The following is a 24,035-nucleotide window of genomic DNA, read 5'->3' as shown; positions in this document are numbered from 1 at the left end:
AATCCTAGTGTAGTGTAGACAATGCTGGGATACTTGAGGAGAGCTTTACAGTTTTAACATGTTGATGCAAAGTCTTGTGTTTACTGAAGAGTGATGCAAGGAAAGAGGCCACATTCTTCATGTAGACTGTTTGAAGTAGGGATGTCACAATTACTTGTTTTCACAATTAATCGTGGTATTAAAAGCCACAATTAATTAATCGTAAAGTTTCCTAAATACCGTCACTTCCCAAAAAAGATTATGTCGGAACCATATATCGGCAGATGTGCACAAAATAAAGGTAAATGCTCAGATACTGGTCCATTTAACTAACGTAACATTGAATTGGTAGGAAAATAAATGTTAGCGTGTCATTTCTATAAAAAAAAAAAAAAAAACGATAAAAATAAACGTAAACATTTGGTATAGATGACAATGTATTTTAAACACTTCCCCTGGGGGATTAATAATTGGTCATATATTAATAGCTACATTAAATATTGTGTGTAAGCAATGAGTAATGTAATTATATTTGGACTATATTTGTTTTTACACATTAATAGTGTTGTAAAATTGATAAATGCATAATAATCGTGATAATCGTAATACCATGATTATTTATCTGACAATAATCACACCAAGAAAATGTATAATCGTGACATCCCTAGTTTGAAGTAGTTCACAACATTTTCTACCATGAGTTGTGAATTTGCTACTGTGTTTGCAACCCATCATTGGCGTGATGAATCAACATCAAATCTAATCGAGTAAAATGATAATGGTTTTACAAAGGTATGTTACCTGCACAGGCCTCACATCCTCTCTGAGTACTTTAACATTAATTCAATTTGTATTAATTGGTCCTTCTGCTGTACATATTCCAGATAAAAAGGAATCAACAATCCTAAAAACTCTGAATTCAATATGTGCCCTTGTTGAGAACATACCTCCTTGGTTGTGATGGAGAGAACAAACGTCTGAGGGAAGTGAGAGCTGAGCAACTCCAGATATTGATTTTCAAATCTTTTAATGATTTTATAATGTGGATAACAGCTCTTTGTAGACATCATGCTCTATTTTCACGCTAGAAGTTGGTTTCTCTCATTTAGTTTTCTCCAATAATCGACAAATCTGGAGACCTCTTGGATCTGTATTTGTATGGGGAACACACCTAGGCCAATAGATGTTATGTGATGTGTCACTAAGGGAACAAGACAAGAAGCTTTCAGTAAACGTCTACAGGATTCTCAGGAAACTACTTCTCGCTAATGACTCATCTTTGCAGACTGAGAGACTGCAAAAAGCACAATCCATGGTTTGAAAAGAGACATTAAACATTATTGCACACTATCACATTCATCATCGTGTAGATTTGGTCTCGCTCCTCCGTTGAATGTGCCTGTCACAATGACACTATCACCCTTAATATAACTCTTTGCTGTAATGAGCATAAGCCCAGCAAAGCATAATTTTCTACTGTAGCTATTAGCGTGCCATTGTTTCTTGTTCTTCAGCAGCATGAGAAAAAGAACAGGAGTGTGGTTCTTACAGTAAATGCTAATTTGCTCTGGTTTGACAGCAGGCGCTGACGTCGAAGAGATTACCTTTGACTTTATCTCTGAAGCCAGCAGACAGTCAGATTTAAAATGTGAAGTCAAATTTTCTTCATGACTGACTTGTTTTGTGGTATATAACTAATCACACACTGGAACCGATACATATTTACTGTTTCATATTGTATCAACTTGTGTTTGCTGTAAGCCACATTTCTCTAGAATTTTAGATGAGTTTTACAGCTCACTGACTGAAGGTAGAGCTACAACTACTGCTTGTGTATTCATCACTTTATAATTTCTGTTCTGTTTTTTATTGTAATATAAGGCCATATGCCCAACACCAATTCCAGATCCAATATAGGATAGAGAAAAGTTCCATTTCTCACACCGGAGAAATGGACAAATATTTGGTATTTTTTGTCATGACTTGAAGTTAATCAGTTCTAAAATAATAATGATTGTAATTGAAATGTGTAAATTGATTTAATGTCAATTCACTGATCAGTTGTTTGAACATTAGTTAGGGCACTTAGGGCCTGATCTACTAAGATCCCAGATAAGGGGCGCTAAATTGCATGCTCCTGGTAAAATTTTGCGCGTTTGGTTAGCGCACAAAAAACAGGTGATCTACTAAGAGTAACCCGCTAAATGACAGCACACGCAAACCTCGGTATTTAAATGAGGGTTTTGTTTGTGGTAATTGTTTCCATCATGGAGAGTGTGGACAGAGAGCTGGATGGCCGCATGAAATTTGATCCGATGGATTAAGGCCGCGTTCAGACTGCAGGCAAATCTGATTCAAATCTGATTCCTTCTCATATCCGATTTTTAGGGCTGACTGTCCACACTGTTTTTAGCAAGTGTCCAAATCGCATTTGGCTCTGTTCAGACTGGGCCATATTATTGACCCATCTGACAGGTTGCTGTAGCAACGACGTCGGAGCGGAGGCTACGCCGTATGTGACAGGCGATGCCTCCCGGACGCGGCGGCTACTCTCGCTGCAGCACAGTGATCTGCCAGGTGCTGCAGCCGCACTACCCCGCTAGTTTTAACCTCAGCCCGCCTGGTGTGTGTGTTTGTGTGTGTGTGGGCTACGTGTACCAGAGACTGGTGTGTATGTGTGTGTAGCCACAGAGACAGGAAACTCCAGCACCCCAGAGCTGGGAGCGCGACGCCGCCGTCTCTCCTGTCGCCGACAACACGGTAGTTTGCATAAAAGAAAAGTAACAAGTAGTTTAACTGGAGCTCACGGGACCATACGGGACCTGTAACACAGTGACAGCGCCGCATAGAGTGACGTCACGGACAGTCAAAACCGATCTGAGTGTTTGGAGCTGTTCAGACTGAGACGCATCTGTCCGAATGCGATCTGAAACTACCTCCTGGAGGTGGTTTCGATCCGTTTTGCAAAAATCAGATTTCATGTGATTTGGGACTGTTCAGACTTCAAAAGAGCCATCCGGTTCCAATCTGGATGGGCTAAAAATCGGATTTTGGCTGGCAGTCTGAACGCGGCCTAATAGAGAGCTCAGGTGGGACACTCAGGCCACACTGACCAGAGGGATCAAAGACGGGGTGAAGGCAGAGGTGACATCTCTCAGTCCCGGAGCTGAGCAGCCACATACCTGTACTCGAGAGGGAGGAGAGGAAAGGAAAGGAGTGCACAGTAAGAGAGACGTGCGGTGTGCGTAACGGCGCTTAAATGACTTTTAACACACCTGAAAAACTGCTACAGTTTGCTGGAGTGACCCCGATGTGAGGAAATGCAAAGATATAAGAGCTTTTGCACTGGCAGGTATTAAATCAATAAAAGAAAAAAAGCTGTGCCAGACAATACTTGCCTTTCAAACGTACTAAATAAAGATGCAAAAACTGACACCGCAATCTGTTTCAGGTTTGGTAAATCACGTTGCGTGTGCTAAATGAATCTATTTGCATCTACTCCTCCCAATATTTTGCACGTTCTGGCCGAAATGCGCATATTTGCATATTCATCAAGGCAAACGGGCTAAATGCATCACGTATGCTTTTTTTGCCAATTTGAGAGACGCAATCCTCAATGCACCCGGTTAGTAGATTTTTTTGCGGTTGACATCGTTTTTATATAAGCAAACCTTTAGTAGATCAGGCCCTTACAGTATCTGAAGCAGGTGTCCCAGATACTGCTAAATCTCAGAAGGTCCAAATCTAATGCATCATGAGTTTCATCTTGTGTGGGTCCATAGAGATTAATAAATAAATAAGAGGGGCACAGAGGACTGACCAGGCCCATTGCTTCAGCAGGGGGACCTTCAAAGGGTTTGGGTGCTGTAAATCATTACACTCAACATCACTGATGATCAAAGGCTGGAGATGCAGGTTACTCTTTCTCTCTCTCGCTCTCTCTTTCTAACACACACACACACACACACACACACACACACACACACACACACACACACACACACACACACACACACACACACACACACACACACACACACACACACTTTCTTGCCCCCTCCTGATCAAGAAACACCACTGGATCACATTAATCCACCCGCCACATTGTTTGTTTTCAGAGCATAATCACAGAGCATACAGTGAACTACTTAAATCATCTTAATGATTACCCCTGTGACTTACACAACATGGGCGCAGCGCAGTGGTAATTTTGTCCAGCACAACACCGTACGCAGCTTACTTGGCCTGCTCTGACCTGGTCTACTCTCGGTGCAAGGCGAAACGCAGCCGGTCTAGTGGTAATTTGTCTGACCAGCGCACAGTGCGCACACGTCACCACAGGCAGGTTTCCAGAATGTCAGGCACATTTCAATGCAATAAATAATCCCAACGACCACTATTTAATGTAACTATCTGAATCAGCACATAAATTTATATCTACTGTATATCGATTGTCCAGACGCATCTGTTCCTCTCTCTCTCTCTCTCTCTCTCTCTCGGTCGGGGCTGTGTCGGGTGGGCTACGGGCTTCAGCACCTGTGGGTCGGCCGCGGATGTGCCAAGAGCAGGACTGTGCGGATGGGTTGGATTGGATTGGATTGGATTGGATTGTACTTTGTTGTCCCAAAGGGAAATTTGTTTTGGGCTCGGAGCCACTGCATACACAAGACAATACATACAAGACATCCATACAAAATACTTTTACACCTTTAACACGCATTCAAGACAGTGAAGGGTGCTTCCACTCTATTACAAATAGGTCATCAAATAGGTCAGTAAAAACAGTCTGTAGAACTGATCAGATCAGCAGCTCTTTAAGTTAAAGTGCTATGTGCACTTTAACTTAACTCATTGGCTGCCAGCCATTTTCAGAGCAGAGAGCCCCATACTGCCAGCCATTTTAGAGCATTTTGAACGATCTTATAAGACCCACAGAATATTGTGTTCTATGACTATATAAACACCGAAACTACCAAGAGAAAAGTAGACTCTCTTTGTTCAATAGGAAAAAAAAAGTTTGTTTCTACCTTTTTCCGTTCTTTTGTAAACAGCAGTAGAACATAGGCTGGTTTCGCCAAAAACAGCAGTTTTTGACCAAAACACTGAGAAAACGAGCTTTTTGTGGAAAGAAACATGTCAAGCAGAACAGTGACTTTGACGTTGATATTTTTTGCTTTAGTGACACCTCACACATCTGAACAGTGTTTTCCTTCTATAAAACAACAAAAACAACACTGAGAAAGGACTTTTGATGGCAAAATAATAATTTATTTACAAATATCAGTAAAAATGCATTAACTTTTTTGTACGTTTGTAGCTGTCACATGACCTCTGCCCCATGGTCGACCACTGCTCGATCCACCACCTGTAAATTATAGAAATATATAGAATTACCATAAAAATACATCTCTTAGATGTAGTCAAGTGTGATGTGGAGTTTTTTTTTTTTTTTTTAACCTTTCCGATCAAAGCGATCCGCCCTTCTCTAAGCAGTAAAAGTTAGCTCGCTAGCAAGTTAGTTTATTTTATTATTTTTACCATTGATGTATTATATTATTACCTTCATGTCTTTCTGGAGCGTGGGGACGCTGCTGCTCCTGGTTGATCCGGACGGAATCGCTCGGGTCACGTCCACCGAGCCGTCAGTTGAGCTGGGCTCTGGTCTGTGGTGACGCCGTCAGCTGCTGCTCTCACCGGCCGCTCGGCCCGGCTTGATCGCCGGTGTCCAGCGTCGGTGTCGGTCGTCGGTGTCTTTTTCAATGATCTCCGTCATTTTCTCACGATCGCGACCCTCTTCCTTTCCGAACTACCGCGACACACACGGTACATAATGTGCCGACGTGCGGAACACATAGGCTCCGTGCATAAGTTTCTTTAGCATATCTCTTGTCATCTCGCTTCTTCTTCTCATACCGTAATACATGCTGATCTCTCATCCAAAGAGGGCACTGCTGCCCCCTACAGGCCGCTACACATCTTTACACTAGTTTACAAGCCTGATATTGATGGACAAGCTCCGCCAGACCTTCCTCCAGCCCTTCCCGTTGAAAAACGCAATTGACGTCTATCGACGTCAATGGCAGTGAACGGTTGTAATTAGATTGACGTCTATAGACGTCAATGGCAGCCAATGAGTTAAAGAGGCGGGGTTACACCCCGCCTTTCCGAAACTCCGCCTTTCCGAAAATAGACTTCCATTCTTCGTAATAGTGGGTTTCCTATTTTTTCTAAAGACCCTGCTATTCCGAAAAGGCTATTGGGGAAAACCCTCCATTCCGAACCCCCCCCCCCCCCCCCCCCCACTCCGAACGGACAGATGGACGCAATCAGAAAGGAAATGGAGGCTGCACATTGATAATTTTTTACTTTTTGGGGTCAAACGGATCATGTGCATAATTAACTGCAAAACAAGCACTTCATATGACATAATGCTCTTTGCTTCTGGCCTGTCTAGCCTCTACCTGGTCTTTTTACTAAACTTAACCCACTTCTTTCTTCGTTGCCTAAACCCAACCAAAGCATCTCCCCCAGTCTGCTCTCAGCAGGAGCGGTGGCTGCAGTGGGGGGCGACCCCAAAATTTCCGAAGGTCCGTCATTCCGAATTTCCGAGGGGCCACCATTCCGAAGGTGTCAATCACAGTGTTTTATTTTGAAGGGTCAGGGACCGAATTCTCTTGTGTGTGTTTGTTTGACTTCCTGCCCGGCTTAATGCGATCACTCGCGGAAAACAGACCAGATGAAACAATCGCTGCAGGGCGCGAGCTGGTGGCGTGTCTGGTGTGTGTGAATGACACGATCGGTTAACATGGGTCGGTGTGTCCCCGGCCGGCTAGTAATGTACAGTCGATCCCCGGTCACCTGTGTTGGAGTCAACTGCTCTACCCACTGTACTACCGCAGCAATCAATTCAGTTGCTTTATGAAAGCACATTAACCAACTTTTCGAAATGGCACACCTTTTTTCAGGTTCGGAATGGCTGCCCTTTTTCAAAAATAATTAAGGGCCGGCATTCCGAAAAATGAAAGTAAATGTTCGGAATGGCACACTGGAACCGGCTGCAGCAGGCTTGCGCCCATGTGGGCTCAAGCCGGGTTCAGCCACGCTCAAGCGGAGTGGGGGAGAAAAAAAAGTGTATTTCTTTTACTCTGTGGAGATCACCCCCAATGGAGTGGGGGAGAAAGCAAGTGAGCAGCACGCGTTTCACAGACAAGCCACAACACAGAGTGTAAACAACGTCACCCAGTTGATCCAACTCTTTAATACCAGAGACCAAACACCTTTTTCTGCTAATGCTACATAGCCAAAGTTAGCATTGAGTGCTGTTTACCTACCAGCCTTGCCAAGATGTTATTATGGGCTCTGATTTCGTAGTTCAGGCGGTTACATGCTGTCATTCTGACATCCCACCACTCCGACCTCCCACCATTTAGATATACCACCATTCCGATATACCGCTATTCCAACATGTGGAATAGGTCCGGTCACACCGGACATTTTATTTATGTCGCTGTCGCTCCAAAAAAATCGCTGTCACTCAGCTGCAATCGCTCGTCAGTTTGGCACAATTCAAGAGATCGCTCTGATGACGTCATTCAAGTGATTCCAGTGATTTTCACCTCACTCAGAGGCGGTCTTTTTCGATCAGCGCTGAGCAGCAAGTGACTGAAGGCCAGAGACTTGGATTTCTCACCTCGAGCGACGAAAAATTGCTCCACCGCTCGGTCGCCATGCTTAATGGGAATGAAATCAGAAGCAGCTGTTCGTAAAGGACGCATCACAGAGCGTCTCTTTTGAATTTTGAATTTTCTGAGATGGGAGATGCGAATATATGCTCATCTGATGCCGAGGTTGTTGTGGTTGGCTAAGAGAGATGATAGTTTGTTTGTTTTTTGTTTCCGTTACAGCTGCATACACGGCAGTATATATATACTGTATATGTATATGTTTATAAAATATATAAAGAAACATATTACCCAGTTTAACAATGCAACAGTGTGGCTTACTGTTCTGTTGGTTATAGTTTTGGGGCAACAGAGAGGGGCTCCATGGCACAGGGGAATAATCTATATCAGGCTTTGGATGTGTAACCCAGTAGAAAACAGTTAATATTGTTGTTTCCCTTTAAATATTATTATTTTTATTAATTAACCCTCTTTAATTTATTATTCTGTCAATAGTATTAATTTTGCACACACTCAGTCCTTATTTGTTGTATTATATGCATGATTTGAAAGAGAAAGTAGTCCCACCCTCTTCTCGCGAGAGTTACAGTGCGTGAGTGAGAGTACAGAGTAGTGCGGTGCAGAGTCAGAGCAGCGGTACGAGCAGATGAGAAACACGGAAGAGAAAGTCAATAAGAAGTCACGAAAACGGCGGTTGTTAACTCACTTATCAACACAGAATAACCCGTGAGAGTGTACCTACCTGAAGCAGAGAGGTGGTCGAGGACCTGTGGGTTATTGTTTTCGGCAGAGACTTGGCTAGGTATTTTGACACCCTTGAGAAACCTTTTGATGTGGATCTGGATTCTCCTGATTGAGGGAGATGGCGAGCCAGTGAAATTCTCCTTGCCCAAAGGAGCAGAGAACCAGCACCTGAGCCCGAGGAGGACATCCAGCCCTTCTTCACCTTAACTGAGTGTGTCTGTGGTAGGACCACCACACACACATCTGACTCTTGAACCCCTGACTCTTTGAACTTTCCCCTGACTTGACTTACACACATTGGACTGAAGCGCGCTGACAAACAACAACATTAAAGGAACATTCACGAACACTCAAGGAACATTTAAAGGAACGTTACGGTTCCTATTGGACACTTTTATTTTGGTTTTATGTTAAGGAGAGACTGTGAAACATTGAGCAATCAGATGTCATTGCATTGAATTTTATTTTTTATTTTCATACAGTTTAATACAGTCAACTTACTTTAAGCATACGTCGTGGCTCCATTTATTTATTGTGTCTGTCACTTCCTCTTTAAACCCTCCTCTACGAACCTAGTCTCTGGTCCACAAAACTCTATAGTAACTAGCGGGTTACAGATGCACACCACACTTGTAGTTCTATTTTGTAATTTAAATAGGGTTACCCTAAGTACACTGTTGTCTGCAAAGCTGAGCTGTAATGTGGGATGGTGCTTCCCCCAATAATCAACCAAATATTAGCCTATGATAAGACTGTCAGTTCTGATTGGCCGGTTTGTCACAGAAAAAAAAAGTCCCTCAGGAACACAGACACAGACAGATGCCATTTACACAACTAAAATGTAACTGCCTACCTGGTGATATTTAGAAATAACATAATAAGATGTAGTGCAATGAAAACACATGTGCCACAAGCAGGGCATCCCTCCTTATGGAAACTATTAGGAGACAGCTACCCTAAATATCAAAGTACACAGAAAACAAATTCTGTCACAGTCATGACACGAGTTTTGCAGGAAACACGATGCGGGGGATCATTTCCAGAGGCTAAAGGACAACTCCAAGGAGGTGGCATGCAAATTGAAGGCAAACATTCACCCATTATTTCAGAGCCATTTCTGAGTGGAATAAGTTGCCCTTAATTATAACTCAAGCAACAAGTAAAGAATGTTTTAAAAAACAGCTAAAAAGGTTATTCTTGGGTAAAGGCCTGAAAACTCTGTGACCTGTTTTTGCTGGTTTGGATTTTCTTTTTATGAAATTTGACCTCAGTGTTTTTGGTAACTTGTTTTATAGGCAGGTGTTGTGTGTGTGCTTGTATATGTGGGTGTGAGTGTGTGAGCATGTGTAATTCTGAAATTAGTGTTGAAACTGTATTCATGTATGTATTCATGTAAAACATTTTTGTTACTTGAATTGCATGTTTTTAACATGGACCCCAGGAAGAGTAGCTGTTGCAGTAGTAACAGCTAATGGGGATTCAAATAAACAAATAAACAAATTATTTGTCCACCTCAAACATGGCGTGTCATTGAAACATGAAAATATCCTAACATCAGTGTCCAAGCATGGCCACTACTATGGGCACATCCAGAATCATAACCCCTTATGCTGGTTTCATTAACAGGTCCATCACTTCATGGACATTTTCATGAAATGAAGAATATAATATTCAAATGAATAAAAAAGTATCAAAACATCCTTATTGAAAATTTGCCAACTCTAACCCTAATGTGAAAGCATGTTCAACTTGTTTCATCAGTCAAAGCTGTTATGGCTCTGTATTTAGGATGCTACAGTACTTGTACCTGATCAAGGCCAGAACAAATCTGGGGTGTCCATGTAATGAACCACAGGAGGTGTGTCCATATCCAATTATAGATTATTGTGGGGGTGGGCTGTTGTAAACTCATGCATATTGTTATTTGTTTACCATATCTTAGTTGTAGGGTACTCTGTACTTCAGGGCGTTGAAAAACTATATGAATGTGTCTTTAGTGTTGAATCTTTACAGTTTCATTCACCTGGTTCTCTTTTGTTTATCCATCATCACCAGTGGCAACTGAAGACTTGAATTAGCATTAGCCCAAGGTTAATTGTGTAGGAAATAAGGGGATAGTTTAATAAAAATTAGCTTTTTTTTCACTCGTCAGTGCAGTTCATTAAAACTACCTGTAGTCGACAAAATGTGTTTCTTCCAAAGGAAAGGAAAATTATTTTTTAGAATATTCTTGGATAAATTAAACCGTAGAACAGAATGGTAAATGTTTGTAATATTTGGTATTCAGTATACAAACCATTGTCAAAAAAGCGACAAGCCTTTCTATCACAGATATCGTCAGACATTTGTGATAACAGCTCTGAATTACAAGGACATGACGTTTCTCTGAGAGCTGTTTGAATTTCAGTTTGAAAAGTTTTCCAACTATGTTCCTGCAATTTGAATAAAATACTTATTTAATCATTGAATCAACAACTATGATAGGTAGCAGAGAAAGCAGAAAATGGAAATGTTGATTTCATTTCTGTCATATTATTCTCTTTGGGATCCAATTTAACCTCTGTCAGGCAATAGATCAGATGAAATTGATGTTCATTTTGAAGACGCGTGATATACAGATAGTCAATCAAAAGTGAATGTTGCAAGGTTTTTGTTTTTTTTTCCTGCTCGCTCCCTCATTCATACAGCCTTAGCTTTTCAGAGCACTGGAAGACAAATTAGACTCCCCACCCAGAGGCCTTTTTTTGGGGGGGTGGGTGGGGTGGGCTCTTTTTGCACTTTTACCTCAACTCTTCACAAAACTTATACTAAATCTAAATTACAATAACATTAAATGTATGTATATACAGTGTATATATATATATATATATATATATATATATATATATATATATATATATATATATATATATATATATATATATATATATATATATATATATATATATCCACACACACACACACACACACACACACACACACACACACAATACTACATACAATACACACACACACAAACATCGATATGTATGCAGACAGCATACAGTACCAGGGATTCAGATGAATCTAGCTCAGCTGTACCTTGATCAACTCCAGCAGACTGCTGGTCCAAATTGGACTCATTATTGCAAAACTGTGTTTGAAACAGTAAGCGCCCTCATGTTAAATGCTCAACGCTGTGATGGGTTTCTCATGCCAGATAGAATTACAGATTACTTGTGGAGAACTTGAGGAAGAGACAGACTTCATTAACAGTTTTGTCTGCAGAGCAACTAAAGACCACGTGTCAGTACTTCTCCTTTATTCAACCTGAAATGCATCTTTGCAGATTACCACATTTTCAAGTGGAAAATACCAAACTGTGCACTGAGCAAATATTTTTTGCTAATAGGGATTTTTATAACACGTTTTAAACCTAAAACAAAAAGAGAAATTGCACAATTAAACACAATATTAACATGAAAAACACTGGGCAAATGCACTGCTGCATCATCATGTTCACATAGAGTCCAAACCTTTGTCAATAACCTCACTTACACTCAATCAAACAGCTGTGTAGCTGTACATGTTTTTATAACCTTCAAACCCACAATCAGTTCATTTATTCCTTCTTTCTCAGCCAGGACACTCTCAAAAAAGAGATTTTTAATCTCAATGAGTCATTTTTCGTGGTTAAATAAAGTTTTTTTTTTTTTATCCCATTTCTCAGTTCCCATACATGATGTACTCATGAACTCCTATTAGGTATTATATTCACAATCATAGAGGTCAGTTGAACAACAAATCTGTGCTCACTTCAAGCTCCATCACTGGCCATTTGCACAGAGGAATCTGGGGTACTAGTTGAAAGCACTCCGTGGAAAAATATTGAATGAACTGAAAGCCTGGGGGGAGGACATTTCTAAATTTGAACTGGATTAGGGGAAAAAAATCATCCAGTGGTAGAAAGCTCTCTGTGGTATTCCACTTGGTTTTGGTTTTGGTATTTCATAAGCTACACTCATGTTCTGTAGGAATCAATATTACAAATCAAATAGTTTCCAATCAGACCTGTCAGTATATTGTCTTGTCATAAGTCACATCATTATGTAGATTTGATGTGATTGTATCTGAGTGGGTTAACTGTCACATTAACACACTGGAATAAAATGCTTTGATAAAATGTGCATATAGAAAGACACCAGGTGTACAAGGCACAGAGAGATGTTAACACAAGTCAATTAAATGTGCCTCCCACCTGTGATGGAGAGCAGATTCATTTCTATTTAACAACAGAGGAAATGAAATTTCATTGGGTAATATTGTTGTCAGGAGCGGCCAGATGGGACAGCTTTCAAAAATAGTAACAGGGAATCGGAGAAAAAAAAAATCAGCGGGTGAAAATTAGTTTATCACTCTATGACAGTTTCACAGGACATTGTAAAATGGAGCGTTCCTCCAGTGGAGTGATAATAAGTTTGTAAGATTACTTTTGTTTAACCTTTGTTTAACCCTTGTTTAAGAAAAGAGCCCCATCTTAGTGGAAATTATCGAGTTGTTCACAGAGTTTGAGTGAAATCCAAAAAGCGACAGCATTGGTGTAGCGGCAGCCAGACTAGAAATTACTGACTTTTAAACCAATTATTACATACCAGGTCTTTGATGAAGCGTTTTTAAAACAAAACAAAACAAATTCAGTTTGATGTCTGAAAAGAAGGCTCTCAGCGGCATTGTGGTAATATAAAGTCCTTCATACAGCAACAAATCAAGGAGGAAATAAATAATAAATAAATACTTAAGTTTCACTTTAGTGCTAACAGCACCCTGATAATGTTTCTACTCATGTTTATTTCATTCTTTAAAGGACAGTTTTTTATTCCTGTAAATGTGAATTCATTTTTGAAACTGATGATTAACAAGCTGGATTCGTTAAAGTGCATAATAAAGGTGATGTGGTCCAGATGGACAAATGGTATTGCTGCAGGAAATGGAACAAAATGTGTGAGATGCCAAAAATAAACCAGATTCACAGACATATAAGTCATGTTAAAATAAAGAACAGGAAAAAGTGGAGAGGAGTTGTGGGCAGCAGGTTTCATTTGTTACAGTTAACACAGGGCACATGATTAGCTTTAATTACAGCCATAAATTAGAGCTGAGGTAGATTCAGCTGAAATCTAAGACGGTGAGAGGGGACCTAAAAATAACTCCATCATGTTCAGTGTCAGGTTTCCTTTGAAAATCATTAGAAATGATTTGCTTTTCCTCCACATAATGAGCCGCAGTCGTTGCCTAGAGTGATCTGAAAAAGTGGTGGTCCGCCGGCTTTCACTGCTCTTCCTGCTGTGAACAAACCTCTGCAATTAGGAGAGGCAAGATACATAATGTACAAATGTCATTTATGATGGTACAGTCTATGTTTAGAGCAACAAGAACTCTTCCACAGTGTAAAGGTCATGCTGTTTTATTTGGCTTCCTACTGAGAATACAATTGAGCTATAGGTTTGAATTAACAAAAGTAAAAATAATAGTACTATTAAAGCAAGCAGAATATTTGTGTGAATATAAGTCTTACATAGTTATATCTTCTGACGGCAATCACTTACATAGAGTGTTTGGTCTGAAACACGGGTCTGTCAGTCACTCTGCTCTGCTGTAAGCCGAGGAGAAAACTTTCCTTGTATCCTACAACCTTTATCCAATGAGGAGAGAGAACGGCATAAATGGGCGGTCCTCTCTGTGTGTGCAGCCAAGGGATGCGCGCAAATGTGGTGACGTAGGGACGAGGGCGGGGACTGCTAACTCCATTGGCTGACAAGAAGTTAGCCAAAACGACCGGATCGCTTACTTCTGCTTTAATATTCAACTCTCTTACGATCATATTGAGTGTGTTTGTATGTTTGTGATCTTTAACATGGCAAAGGTCAGTTTGCTTGCTATAGCTTCCACACAAGTTTTGGTATACTTAAGTACAGTAACTGCTTATAGGCAGCCCACAGAAATAGAAATAAACTATTTAAAAGACCATCATATTCATGTTGCAATATCCTGCTTGTTACGGCCCTGTATGTGTGCGTTCTCCTGCAGGCGGGTCCTTCCAGCAGAGTGAAGTCCTCAGCAGCTGGTTGGTGCAGCTGATTGGTGACCAACCAAGGGGTGGCCGAGGGGAGAAGCTGATAAGAGGCCGGTGTGCACTGCAGATGCTGGCAGACACCCCTTGAACGACTTGTGCGCAACAGCACTGTCCAGATTTTTACCAAGCTATCTCTTCTCTAGTAAACTCCCCTCTGGAAGGGTATAGCCAGGACAGTACGGCGGAAACAACTCGAGTCTCTTTTCTTTCTTCTTTTATTTATTTCACACACAGTATCCGATGGTTAGCCTGCCTGCTACAGCTAACGTTTCACCGTGGGTTTAGCTTGACTAGCTTCGACTAGTAGACTAGTTTTCTTAGCTTGATAGGTTTGACTAGTATGTTGACTAGGTTGTAAACCTAAAATGTAAACATAAACACAAAATGTACTGTAAACATTATACAAATCTTCATATTAAATGATTTCTTGTTCACAGTTGCATTGAACATTACTCACCGACGAGGCGTACCGGTCCTGACAATAACTCACAAATGAGGTAGAGAAAAAAAAGGACTGTGCCTTGTGGCACACTGCGCATGCTCCTACGCACGCGGCCTGGGAGTGCAACTTAACACTTGTATCACGCATGACAATGAATTAACAGCAACGGCTGCTTCCCGTTGTTTGCTCTCACCGGTAGCTTTCCTTTGTTAAATCACACCAGGTTTAGAGGTGCTGGTCATCTGTATTTCTGTTTTTCCCCTAAAACTACTAGGGTAGGCAGGTAGAGTTTATTTTGGACTGCGTTCCGAATCTGTTACCAGTTAGACAGCTGTTTGATTTCTGAGAGACCTCTTTTTGTTATGTTTGTTTATTGGGTTGACAGCACCTGGCGGCCCCTTTCTGTCAGGTTCCCTGTTGAGATACGTCTCTTGGAACAATCAATACCCTTTACATTGCAATCCATCCACCGGGCTGTGTGTGGGTGTTACTTCTCTTTTCCCTAGACGAGCGGGTGGCATAACATACGTGGGGGCTCGTCCGGGATCTTCCCGTTGCAAGGGGGCTTGAGTATTTATAGTCTTTGTACCCGTTGTGGTCGCACGTGCGTATGGCGATGGGGTTTGAGCTAGTTTTATTTTTGGCCAATCCGTCCTATGAGGGGTTCATTGCCTGTAATAAGGATAAACTGGTCCAAATTGCTGCTCATTTTGGGTTAAAATATCCGAAACAGCTCCTAAAGCCGGACCTGCAGGCGTTGGTGGAACACTTCTTCCTGTGACGTAATGGATTACAAGTCTCTGAGAGGGATGGTGTTGGTCTGGTCACCGCAGACTGTAAGTTCCCGCGACCACGTCGATGAGTGTTTCAAACCCTTTACTTTTGATGGTTTGGTGTCCCTGGCTTGTGATCCTGCTGAACAGCGTCCGATACGTATCCTGCGGGACACGGCTTGTTCCCAGTCTGTAATCCTCTCTGCTGTCCTGCCGTTTTCTAATCAGTCTGCAAGTGGTTATGGTTCTGTGTTGCATGGTGTGGAGATGGGGTACTTACTACGACCTGTCCACCGCATGTATGTCCAGTCCGGGCTAGTCTCCGGTTATTTCCCGGTGTCAGTCTGTCCAGAGCTGCCTATCGATTTTTTGATGGGTAACGACGTAGCGGGAGGAAAAGTAATGCCCTCACTGGAGGTGTTAGACTCACCCCATCGCGTTGAGCCCGGACAGGTACATCCCAAAACCCCAGGTCGTTATCCTGCCTGTGTGGTAACCCTCATTTATATTCAATAAATTAAACAGTAATCAAACCCATCGGTCCCACAGTGCACCTACAGTATGCTCCAGCCTCCAGGCTCAGTGATTCTCTGTCATTTAACACTGCTGAAGCATGAAGTTGGCAGAAAGAGAAGCTCCACCCAAGTACGGTAATATTTGTATTAAATAATCATCAATATGTTTGTGTTATATTCACAGAATACAGTCTTGAAGAAATGGCTTAAAAAACAAAACATCAGAATGTAAAATTACTGCAAAAACTACCCATGCAGCATCAGCAACAGCAGGATCTTAAAGCAGAAGTAAGCGATCCGGTCGTTTTGGCTAATGCTGCGTTCCAGGCAGACTTTTGAAACCGTAAATTACAGCTTCAAGTCACAACTTACTACTTTGTAGCGTTCCAGGCAACCCACTCGTGTTTTTCTGACCTGTTTTACCTGTGAAAGTGCACTATAACGGCCACTCGTAACTTCCGACCCGTGAACTCGTACCAGATCGAACTGGTACGACTTCACAGGTCGGAATAACACGAGTTACGGGTTGCCTTGAACGCACCATAACGTCTTGTCAGCCGATGGAGTTAGCAGCCCCCGTCCTCGTCCCTACGTCACCACATTCAGGCGCATCCCTTGGCTGCACACACAGCCCTGCATGCCGTTCTCTCTCCTCATTGGATAAAACTTGTAGGATACGAGAAAAGTTTTCTCCTCGGCTCAGAGCAGAGCAGAGTGACTGAGAGACCCGTGTTTTCCAAACACTCTATGTAAGTGATTGCTGTCGGAAGATATAACTATTTAAGACTTATGTTAACACAAAAATATCGCTTACTTCTGCTTTAACCAAAATATTATTAACAGTGGATTTTGAGCATTAGTTTTTCATTCTTTCTCATTTTATTCACAAGATCAAATCCATTTTGAGTGTAGCTTTAAATCAGCATCAGTGTGAACAGTTGCCTGTAAGTCAATATATTCTGTGATTATTGATTACTTTTTTGTTTATTTGTCACTGATTGCAACTGATACTTATGAAAGTATCTCTATAGACATTGTTTCCATTGCTTTGTTCATCATTTTAATAGTTCTGAAAACCTTCCTTATGGTCCAGGCAAAATAGCGTTTTACGACAGACTAATTGTCACAGAAGGTTTTTCGCCATACATCATTTCTATGAGGTGTCTAGAAAACATACTAAAAGTCCTAAGAAATCCTAGTTGGGGAAATATGTTTAATTCGCATCATTATTTACTGTATAAAGTCTATGGTGCCAACAACAATACACCCCAATGGGGCTATTTTTTCCCTTTACTTCTATCACAATGAAACTTTACACAATGAAAGTATCCATGAAATGTAACATTGTTTGTATTACAAGTTTCTTTGAAAATGAATTTGAATATGCAAAAGAGCCTTATACTAATCAAATATGCCCAAAATACACCTGAATAGGCTTATTTTTTTCCTTTACTCCTACCACAATGAAACTTTACACAATGAAAATAGACATTAAAAGTAAATTTTTTTGTATTACAAGTTTCTTGGAAAATGAATTTGAATATGCAAATGAGCAATACACTAATGGAATATGCCCAAAATACACCCGAATAGGTTTATTTTCTTCCTTTACTCCTACCACAATCACACTTCACACAATAAAAGTATACATTAAAAGTAACATTTCTGTATTTCAAGTTTCTTGGAAAATTAATTTTAAATATGTAAATGAGCTCAACACTAATTGACTTATGGTCAAGAAGCCATAAAGCCACAAGCAGCAACAGGGGCCAAATAACTAACACATTCATGTCCATTCAATAAGTTAACCTATGCACTGAGTGCTGTCACTTGCCACACTTGAGTTATGCATACACACATGTCACTTGCCACTTAAAAGACCTATATTGACCTTAAGAATTAATTGCACAGTCTTGTCTCCAGTTGATTTCTAAATTCTTTTTTTTTTTATTAGCGAACAAGCCTTACCTAACGACTTTCCTCCCAGTTTGCAGAGAACATCAGAAGAAAGTCAGAATTCATCAAAGTCGTTTCAACGACTGTGTGTGATGTTATGTTAAATACAGTATGCTGTTATGTTCAACAACATATGAGTGGGACTAAGAACTAAGTTATTTGGCCCCTGTTTTTGCTGCTTGCGGCTTTATGGCTTCTTGACCATAAGTCAATTAGTGTTGAGCTCATTTACATATTTAAATACAGAAATGTTACTTTTCATGTATATTTTATTGTGTGAAGTGTGATTGTGGTAGGAGTAAAGGAAGAAAATAAGCCTATTCGGGTGGGCATATTACATTAGTGTATTGCTCATTTGCATATTCAAATTCATTTTCCAAGAAACTTGTAATAAAAAAAATGTTACTTTTAATGTCTACTTTCATTGTGTAAAGTTTAATTGTGGTAGGAGTAAAGGAAAAAAATTGCCCCATTGGGGTGTATTGTTGTCGGCACCATAGACTTTATACAGTAAATAATGATGCGAATTAAACATATTTCCCCGACTAGGATTTCTTAGGACTTTTAGTATATTGTTCTAGACACCTCATAGAAATGATGTATGGTGAGAAACCTTCTGTGACAATTAGTTCTATTTTTGGGGGGTGACACACACAGGATAGGGACTCGAACAGGGGTCACCTGCAGCGAGGACTATCCTCAACACATGTAGCGGGTGCTCCACCAACTGAGCTGCCCCAGATTTTTTTTTTAATTAGATGGTTTAGTTAGATTTAGTTATATTGATGCACACTAGATTTCTGTACTCTGCTTGGCTATTTGCCAATCTCCTGTCTCCTGTAGAGCTATGTTTCTGCCAACATTGTCAGTTTTCTAAGTTACTGTAGGTTACATTTCCAATTAAACCATTACAGCACTCCGAGCATACAATGAATAAAGGAAACTATGTTTACTTCCTGGTGAAGTAATAGTGATGTATGACTCGGATGTGGCTTTGGGATGTCTGTGTGTGCATGAATGTGTTTTTTAGCAGAGAGCCAGAAGACATCTGTCTTGCTTTTTTTTCCTCAATCATGTCTATTCTCTCACAATATAATAAACCCTAACATGTATTTTCTATATGGTGTCTGGTGTATGGGCTTCTCTATTTTCAAGAAAGCTGTGTTCGAGTTCTTTCAGAATTAGGGCCAAAAAGGGTTTCTCCTGGAGGTGTACACCCACTAACCTTTCTCATCAGGGTTACATTGTAGAGACCCAGCAATCTTCTGTTGTTATGGAAAATGAATTGTGATGGCAGCGCAGCGAGAGTGGGGAATCAGATGGGCTTGGTGCATCTGACAGTCTGTAAAGAAGCGGCAAGAGAAATCACAAAGATCTCTGAGTCTCTGAGTTCATGAGAGACAAAGCCAAGACATGTGATTGCAATCAGAGGGGAACAATGTTGTGTGTAATAACTGGTTGGATATCCAACATCGTCTGCGAGATACTTTCATCGCTGACAGTACATCCACCGCAGAGCTTGATTAGGACTGTCCGGGCGACTGGCAGAGGAGGTGGGGAAACATAATTTCACTCTAACTGCATCCTAAGCGGCAATGACTCATGACTGTTGTGCTGTCCTGCGTGTAAACAGAGAAACTTGTGGAGATTGATGGTTGTTGTGGTGCTGGGTGGTGGTAATAGCAGGTTATCTCCAGGCCTGTCCAGATTCCATTCAAACAGATCCCTCCCTCAGGTCTCCAGATAAAAATCCCATCATGGGCGAAGGTGAGGACTGATAGAAACAAAGCTGGGGCCCCGAGTCTTCATGCGGCCTTTTGTGTTCTCCATGGGGGTCTATGTGATACAAACTCAGCTTTAAGCACAGTATAGCACGTTTCCAGTCGTCTGCATGTAGTGCAAGAGTCCATTATGCCTTGCATGGTTCAATTGATTTTGATGATAATGGCTTATATATCATTTCTCTTGCATTCATCCCAGCATAATTAATGTGTATAATTAAGATTTCCATTACAACAGAGCAGCTGTTGTTAGCTTCATGCTGATAATGGACTTAGATCAGACTGAGATAAATTTGCTTTGTTGATTAGGTTAGAAATTGCTCAGCTGTTTAGTTTTGACTTTGAGCTTCTTGTTCTGAATTATGTAACCAACCTAACAGCATATGACAGTTCCTTTGTCTTTCAAGTGCCTCACTGCTGTAGATGAGATTAAGAAGATGCAAAGTATGTAAAATGCAATTCATGCAGGGGCTGAATGACTGGTTTTATGACAGGGTGGTTGGATTCAGGATGTCCAGAGGGGTTGTCCAGTAATCTGAAGTTGGTGGTTGATGGTGGTTCATTTCCTGGCTCCTCCACCATGCTTGTATGGGCAAGATATACTGAACCCATATTTGCCCCAGATACATTATCATAATATACATGTTTAGACCATATATAGCCTCCCAGAGCCGGTCAATATATTATATACTGTACATTAGCGTATAAAGTGGCATACAGTGTCTTACATTTCAGAATCAGATAAAGGAAAAAAGGTTATAATAATGATCCACTTGGAGTCATAAAATCATCTTGGACAAATGAAATCCCCTTCATTACATTTTACATCAACTGGATTGTCATCCAACTGCATTTGTCACATGACAACTTTGGTCTAATCATGATCAAGTTATCATCACTGTGGTGAAAGATGTTAGTTTAATTAGCTCAGGATGGATAAAAACTTGCAGACAGGCCAGCAGTGTAGGATCTGAAAGGTCCAACTGAAAACAGCATTCATCATCCACAGTCCACAGACACATAAATCAGCCTGTAATCAGCCTATATATTGACTTTCATTTGCTTGTTACATGAACATTGTACAGCTTAGATTCCCAATGTGTGGGTGGTTTATCCAAATGATGCCTGTTTGGAAGTTTGCTCCGCTCCTTAAAATTAAACTTTACTAACCTAGTGAAAATCTTTTTTTTTTTCAGGCAAAAAAGGGACAGGAAATTATTTTTTCAGATCGTTTTATTGGAGCAGAATGGCAAACCTGTTTCCTTTGAAAAAGTCTGTAAAAAAGGGTTTCATTATGACTTCCTGAAAGTCATGTGATAAAATAAAGGATTGTTATTGTCTCTATAATCTTTCCTCTTTTTTTTAAGTATTACATCATTAAAAGGGATGCATTGTGGAGATATGCCAGGCCAAACATTGGTATGTTGCCTGAGGGCAACATGGTGCCATTGAGGGTTAAAATTATTATTCTTTTTGGGGTGTCTTTTTGAAACAAGGAGATAAAGGTCCTTGTGCTTCTGTCAGAGGACCAGTGATATACAGAGCAGATATGCTCCAGCATAGAAAAAAATGCAGGCATTTTAATTTAAGTTGAACTTTAATCTATATGTAAAACACAGTCTATATGCATAATATATGCAGAGGTAGAAGAAAAAAAAAATCAAAAGCAGATGCAGTGCTTTAAATAACTAAGTACAGTGATCTCAAACTATTACTGTGTTGCTGGTGCAAAGAATAAAGTGCAGAGTATACTGTGTGTGAGCAGTTTGTGTTAGCACAGCATGTCAGCAGTTTACATGCATGGCTTTTTATCCTCCAATCTAGACTGCTTTAAACCATCTTGCTCATGTGCTCCCTTTATATTGTAATGGGGCATGTTCAAGTCTCGTCTTTGTCTTGCTCTGTGTGTATGTTCATCCTCCAGTCTGTGATATAATTCCCCCACAGTGACAACTCTCCTTGGTGCTGTCGTCTGAACAGAACTACTTTCCATTTTTCACTGTTTGTGTCTCACATCAGCACTAGACATGGACATAATTGTTTCTGAGGAGCAAAATAAGATTTACTTGACAATCAAAATTTACAAGCATTCTCAACGAGTTTGACTTGCTGATGTAGAAACACAATCGTCAAAGGCTTCAGAATACATCATATGCCAAATACATTTCTGTCTGAGTCTGATCCATTGACATCCTCAAATACATATGGAACTTATGTTTAGCTGTCACATACTGTCAGTCCGGCTGCTGCTAGGTTTTTGAAGTGTGCAAATACAAAGATAAATGAAACTGTATATGGGGAGTGAATGATGAAGGGTTTGCTGTAACTGTCAGACTTCCAGATCACAGCATGCATACAGGAGATTATTCCTGGGGAAGTGACATGTTGATGACGTGCAAATCTGTACACAATTACTATTATAAAGACTTCAAGGGGACAGTGGGAGTCATAAATCTTCAAGAATGTGGTAACATTCAAGAAAAACTGCTGACTGATTCTATGCTCAGCAACATTTCAAATGCTTTTATTTAACATTACATTTTTTTTTCAAAAGAGGCAGTTGTGGCATAGGTACAAAGACATGCAGTATTTGAATATGTGCAGTTTTAACTGACTGGTGCAGAAGGAGTGGCAGTAGTGGTTCATAGTTACTAATACTGTGATGGCTACATCATAACCTGCATGATTTTAACAATAACAGCCTGTAAATCAAAGTGTAGCCCACCACTAAAACATGCAGACTCATGACACTGTGATAAGAGAGCACATCCTTTGGAAATGTTTCAGTAACAATTGAAAGAAATCAGGACGATCAACAACAATTTCCAAGAGTATTACTTAAGACCCTTTTCTTTGATAATGCTTTGAATAATGAATCATAATTCTTAAGTTGGATACTTTAGGAATTAAGGTATCCAATTAATATCTAATTGTCTAATTAATTTTAACATAATGGCAGTTTCAGTTCCAGGCCTATTTATTTTATTCAGTCTCTGACAATCAAGAAGTATGAAGTACAGGAGCCGTGTATATGCACAGACAATTTGATTTTAATACGTGATCTTTAGAAAATAATATTTAATACCTCAAGATAACGTCATTAAATTGTTATCGCAGGATAACAGTAACTAAAAAGTCAATATCTGTTCTCACCTGGAAGACTATGTAACATACATAATAACGAAAGCAAAATGTCACAGAAATGCCAAATCCTTGTAACCAATTAAGAGAAAGCGATTAATTTGATTGTACTGCCTCCCTCACATCGCATCTCTCTCACACACACACACACACACACACACACACACACGCACACACACACACACACACACACACACACACACACACACACACACACACACACACACACACACACACACACACACACACAAAGAGTTTGATAGGTATGACTAAAAATACTTCTTGGTCGTGGGTTGTTCTCTTGAATTATTATTGGGTACTTTTATAAAACAGAACAAATTATGAAATGAATATAACAGTTCCTGCATCGATTGACCCATAAAACCTGCAGTGCCGCACATATGATATAAGATATATTTTCACATGTATACTGTACACTACCTTTTTCACACCATGATCTTTAAATGACAGCGAGAGCAATAATAGGAATGAGACATTCTGCAAAGATGCTTCTGTGAATCTAGGAGCAAAAAGTGGCTGTCAGAACTTTATAGAGCTCATTAGATTCTGCATAATACATTTTTCAAAAACCTGTCCAATAATGTATGTATAAGTACATGAACTTGAATGCCTTGTAAATACACATTTCCATATCTCTGACTGTTATATAAAATTTTAAGGACCAATTTATGTTTGTGTGCATTTATCACATGAAGCTAACAGTTATGTTTATCCAACTTTAGATCTGGTCCTAGTCCAGATATATTATACAGTACAAAACATATCATTTCCTATTCAAACATAATTGTATAGGAAATCAGAGAGCTTGCTCAGCCCTTCATAGGCTCATTTGCTTGTAATTGGACATGGGATATATATTTAAACATTTCCATATTTGACCAGATTCAAC

This window comes from Trachurus trachurus (assembly GCF_905171665.1).
Source record: "Trachurus trachurus genome assembly, chromosome: 13".
NCBI classification, from domain to species: Eukaryota; Metazoa; Chordata; class Actinopteri; order Carangiformes; family Carangidae; genus Trachurus; species Trachurus trachurus.
Note: the sequence above shows the minus strand (reverse complement) of the source record.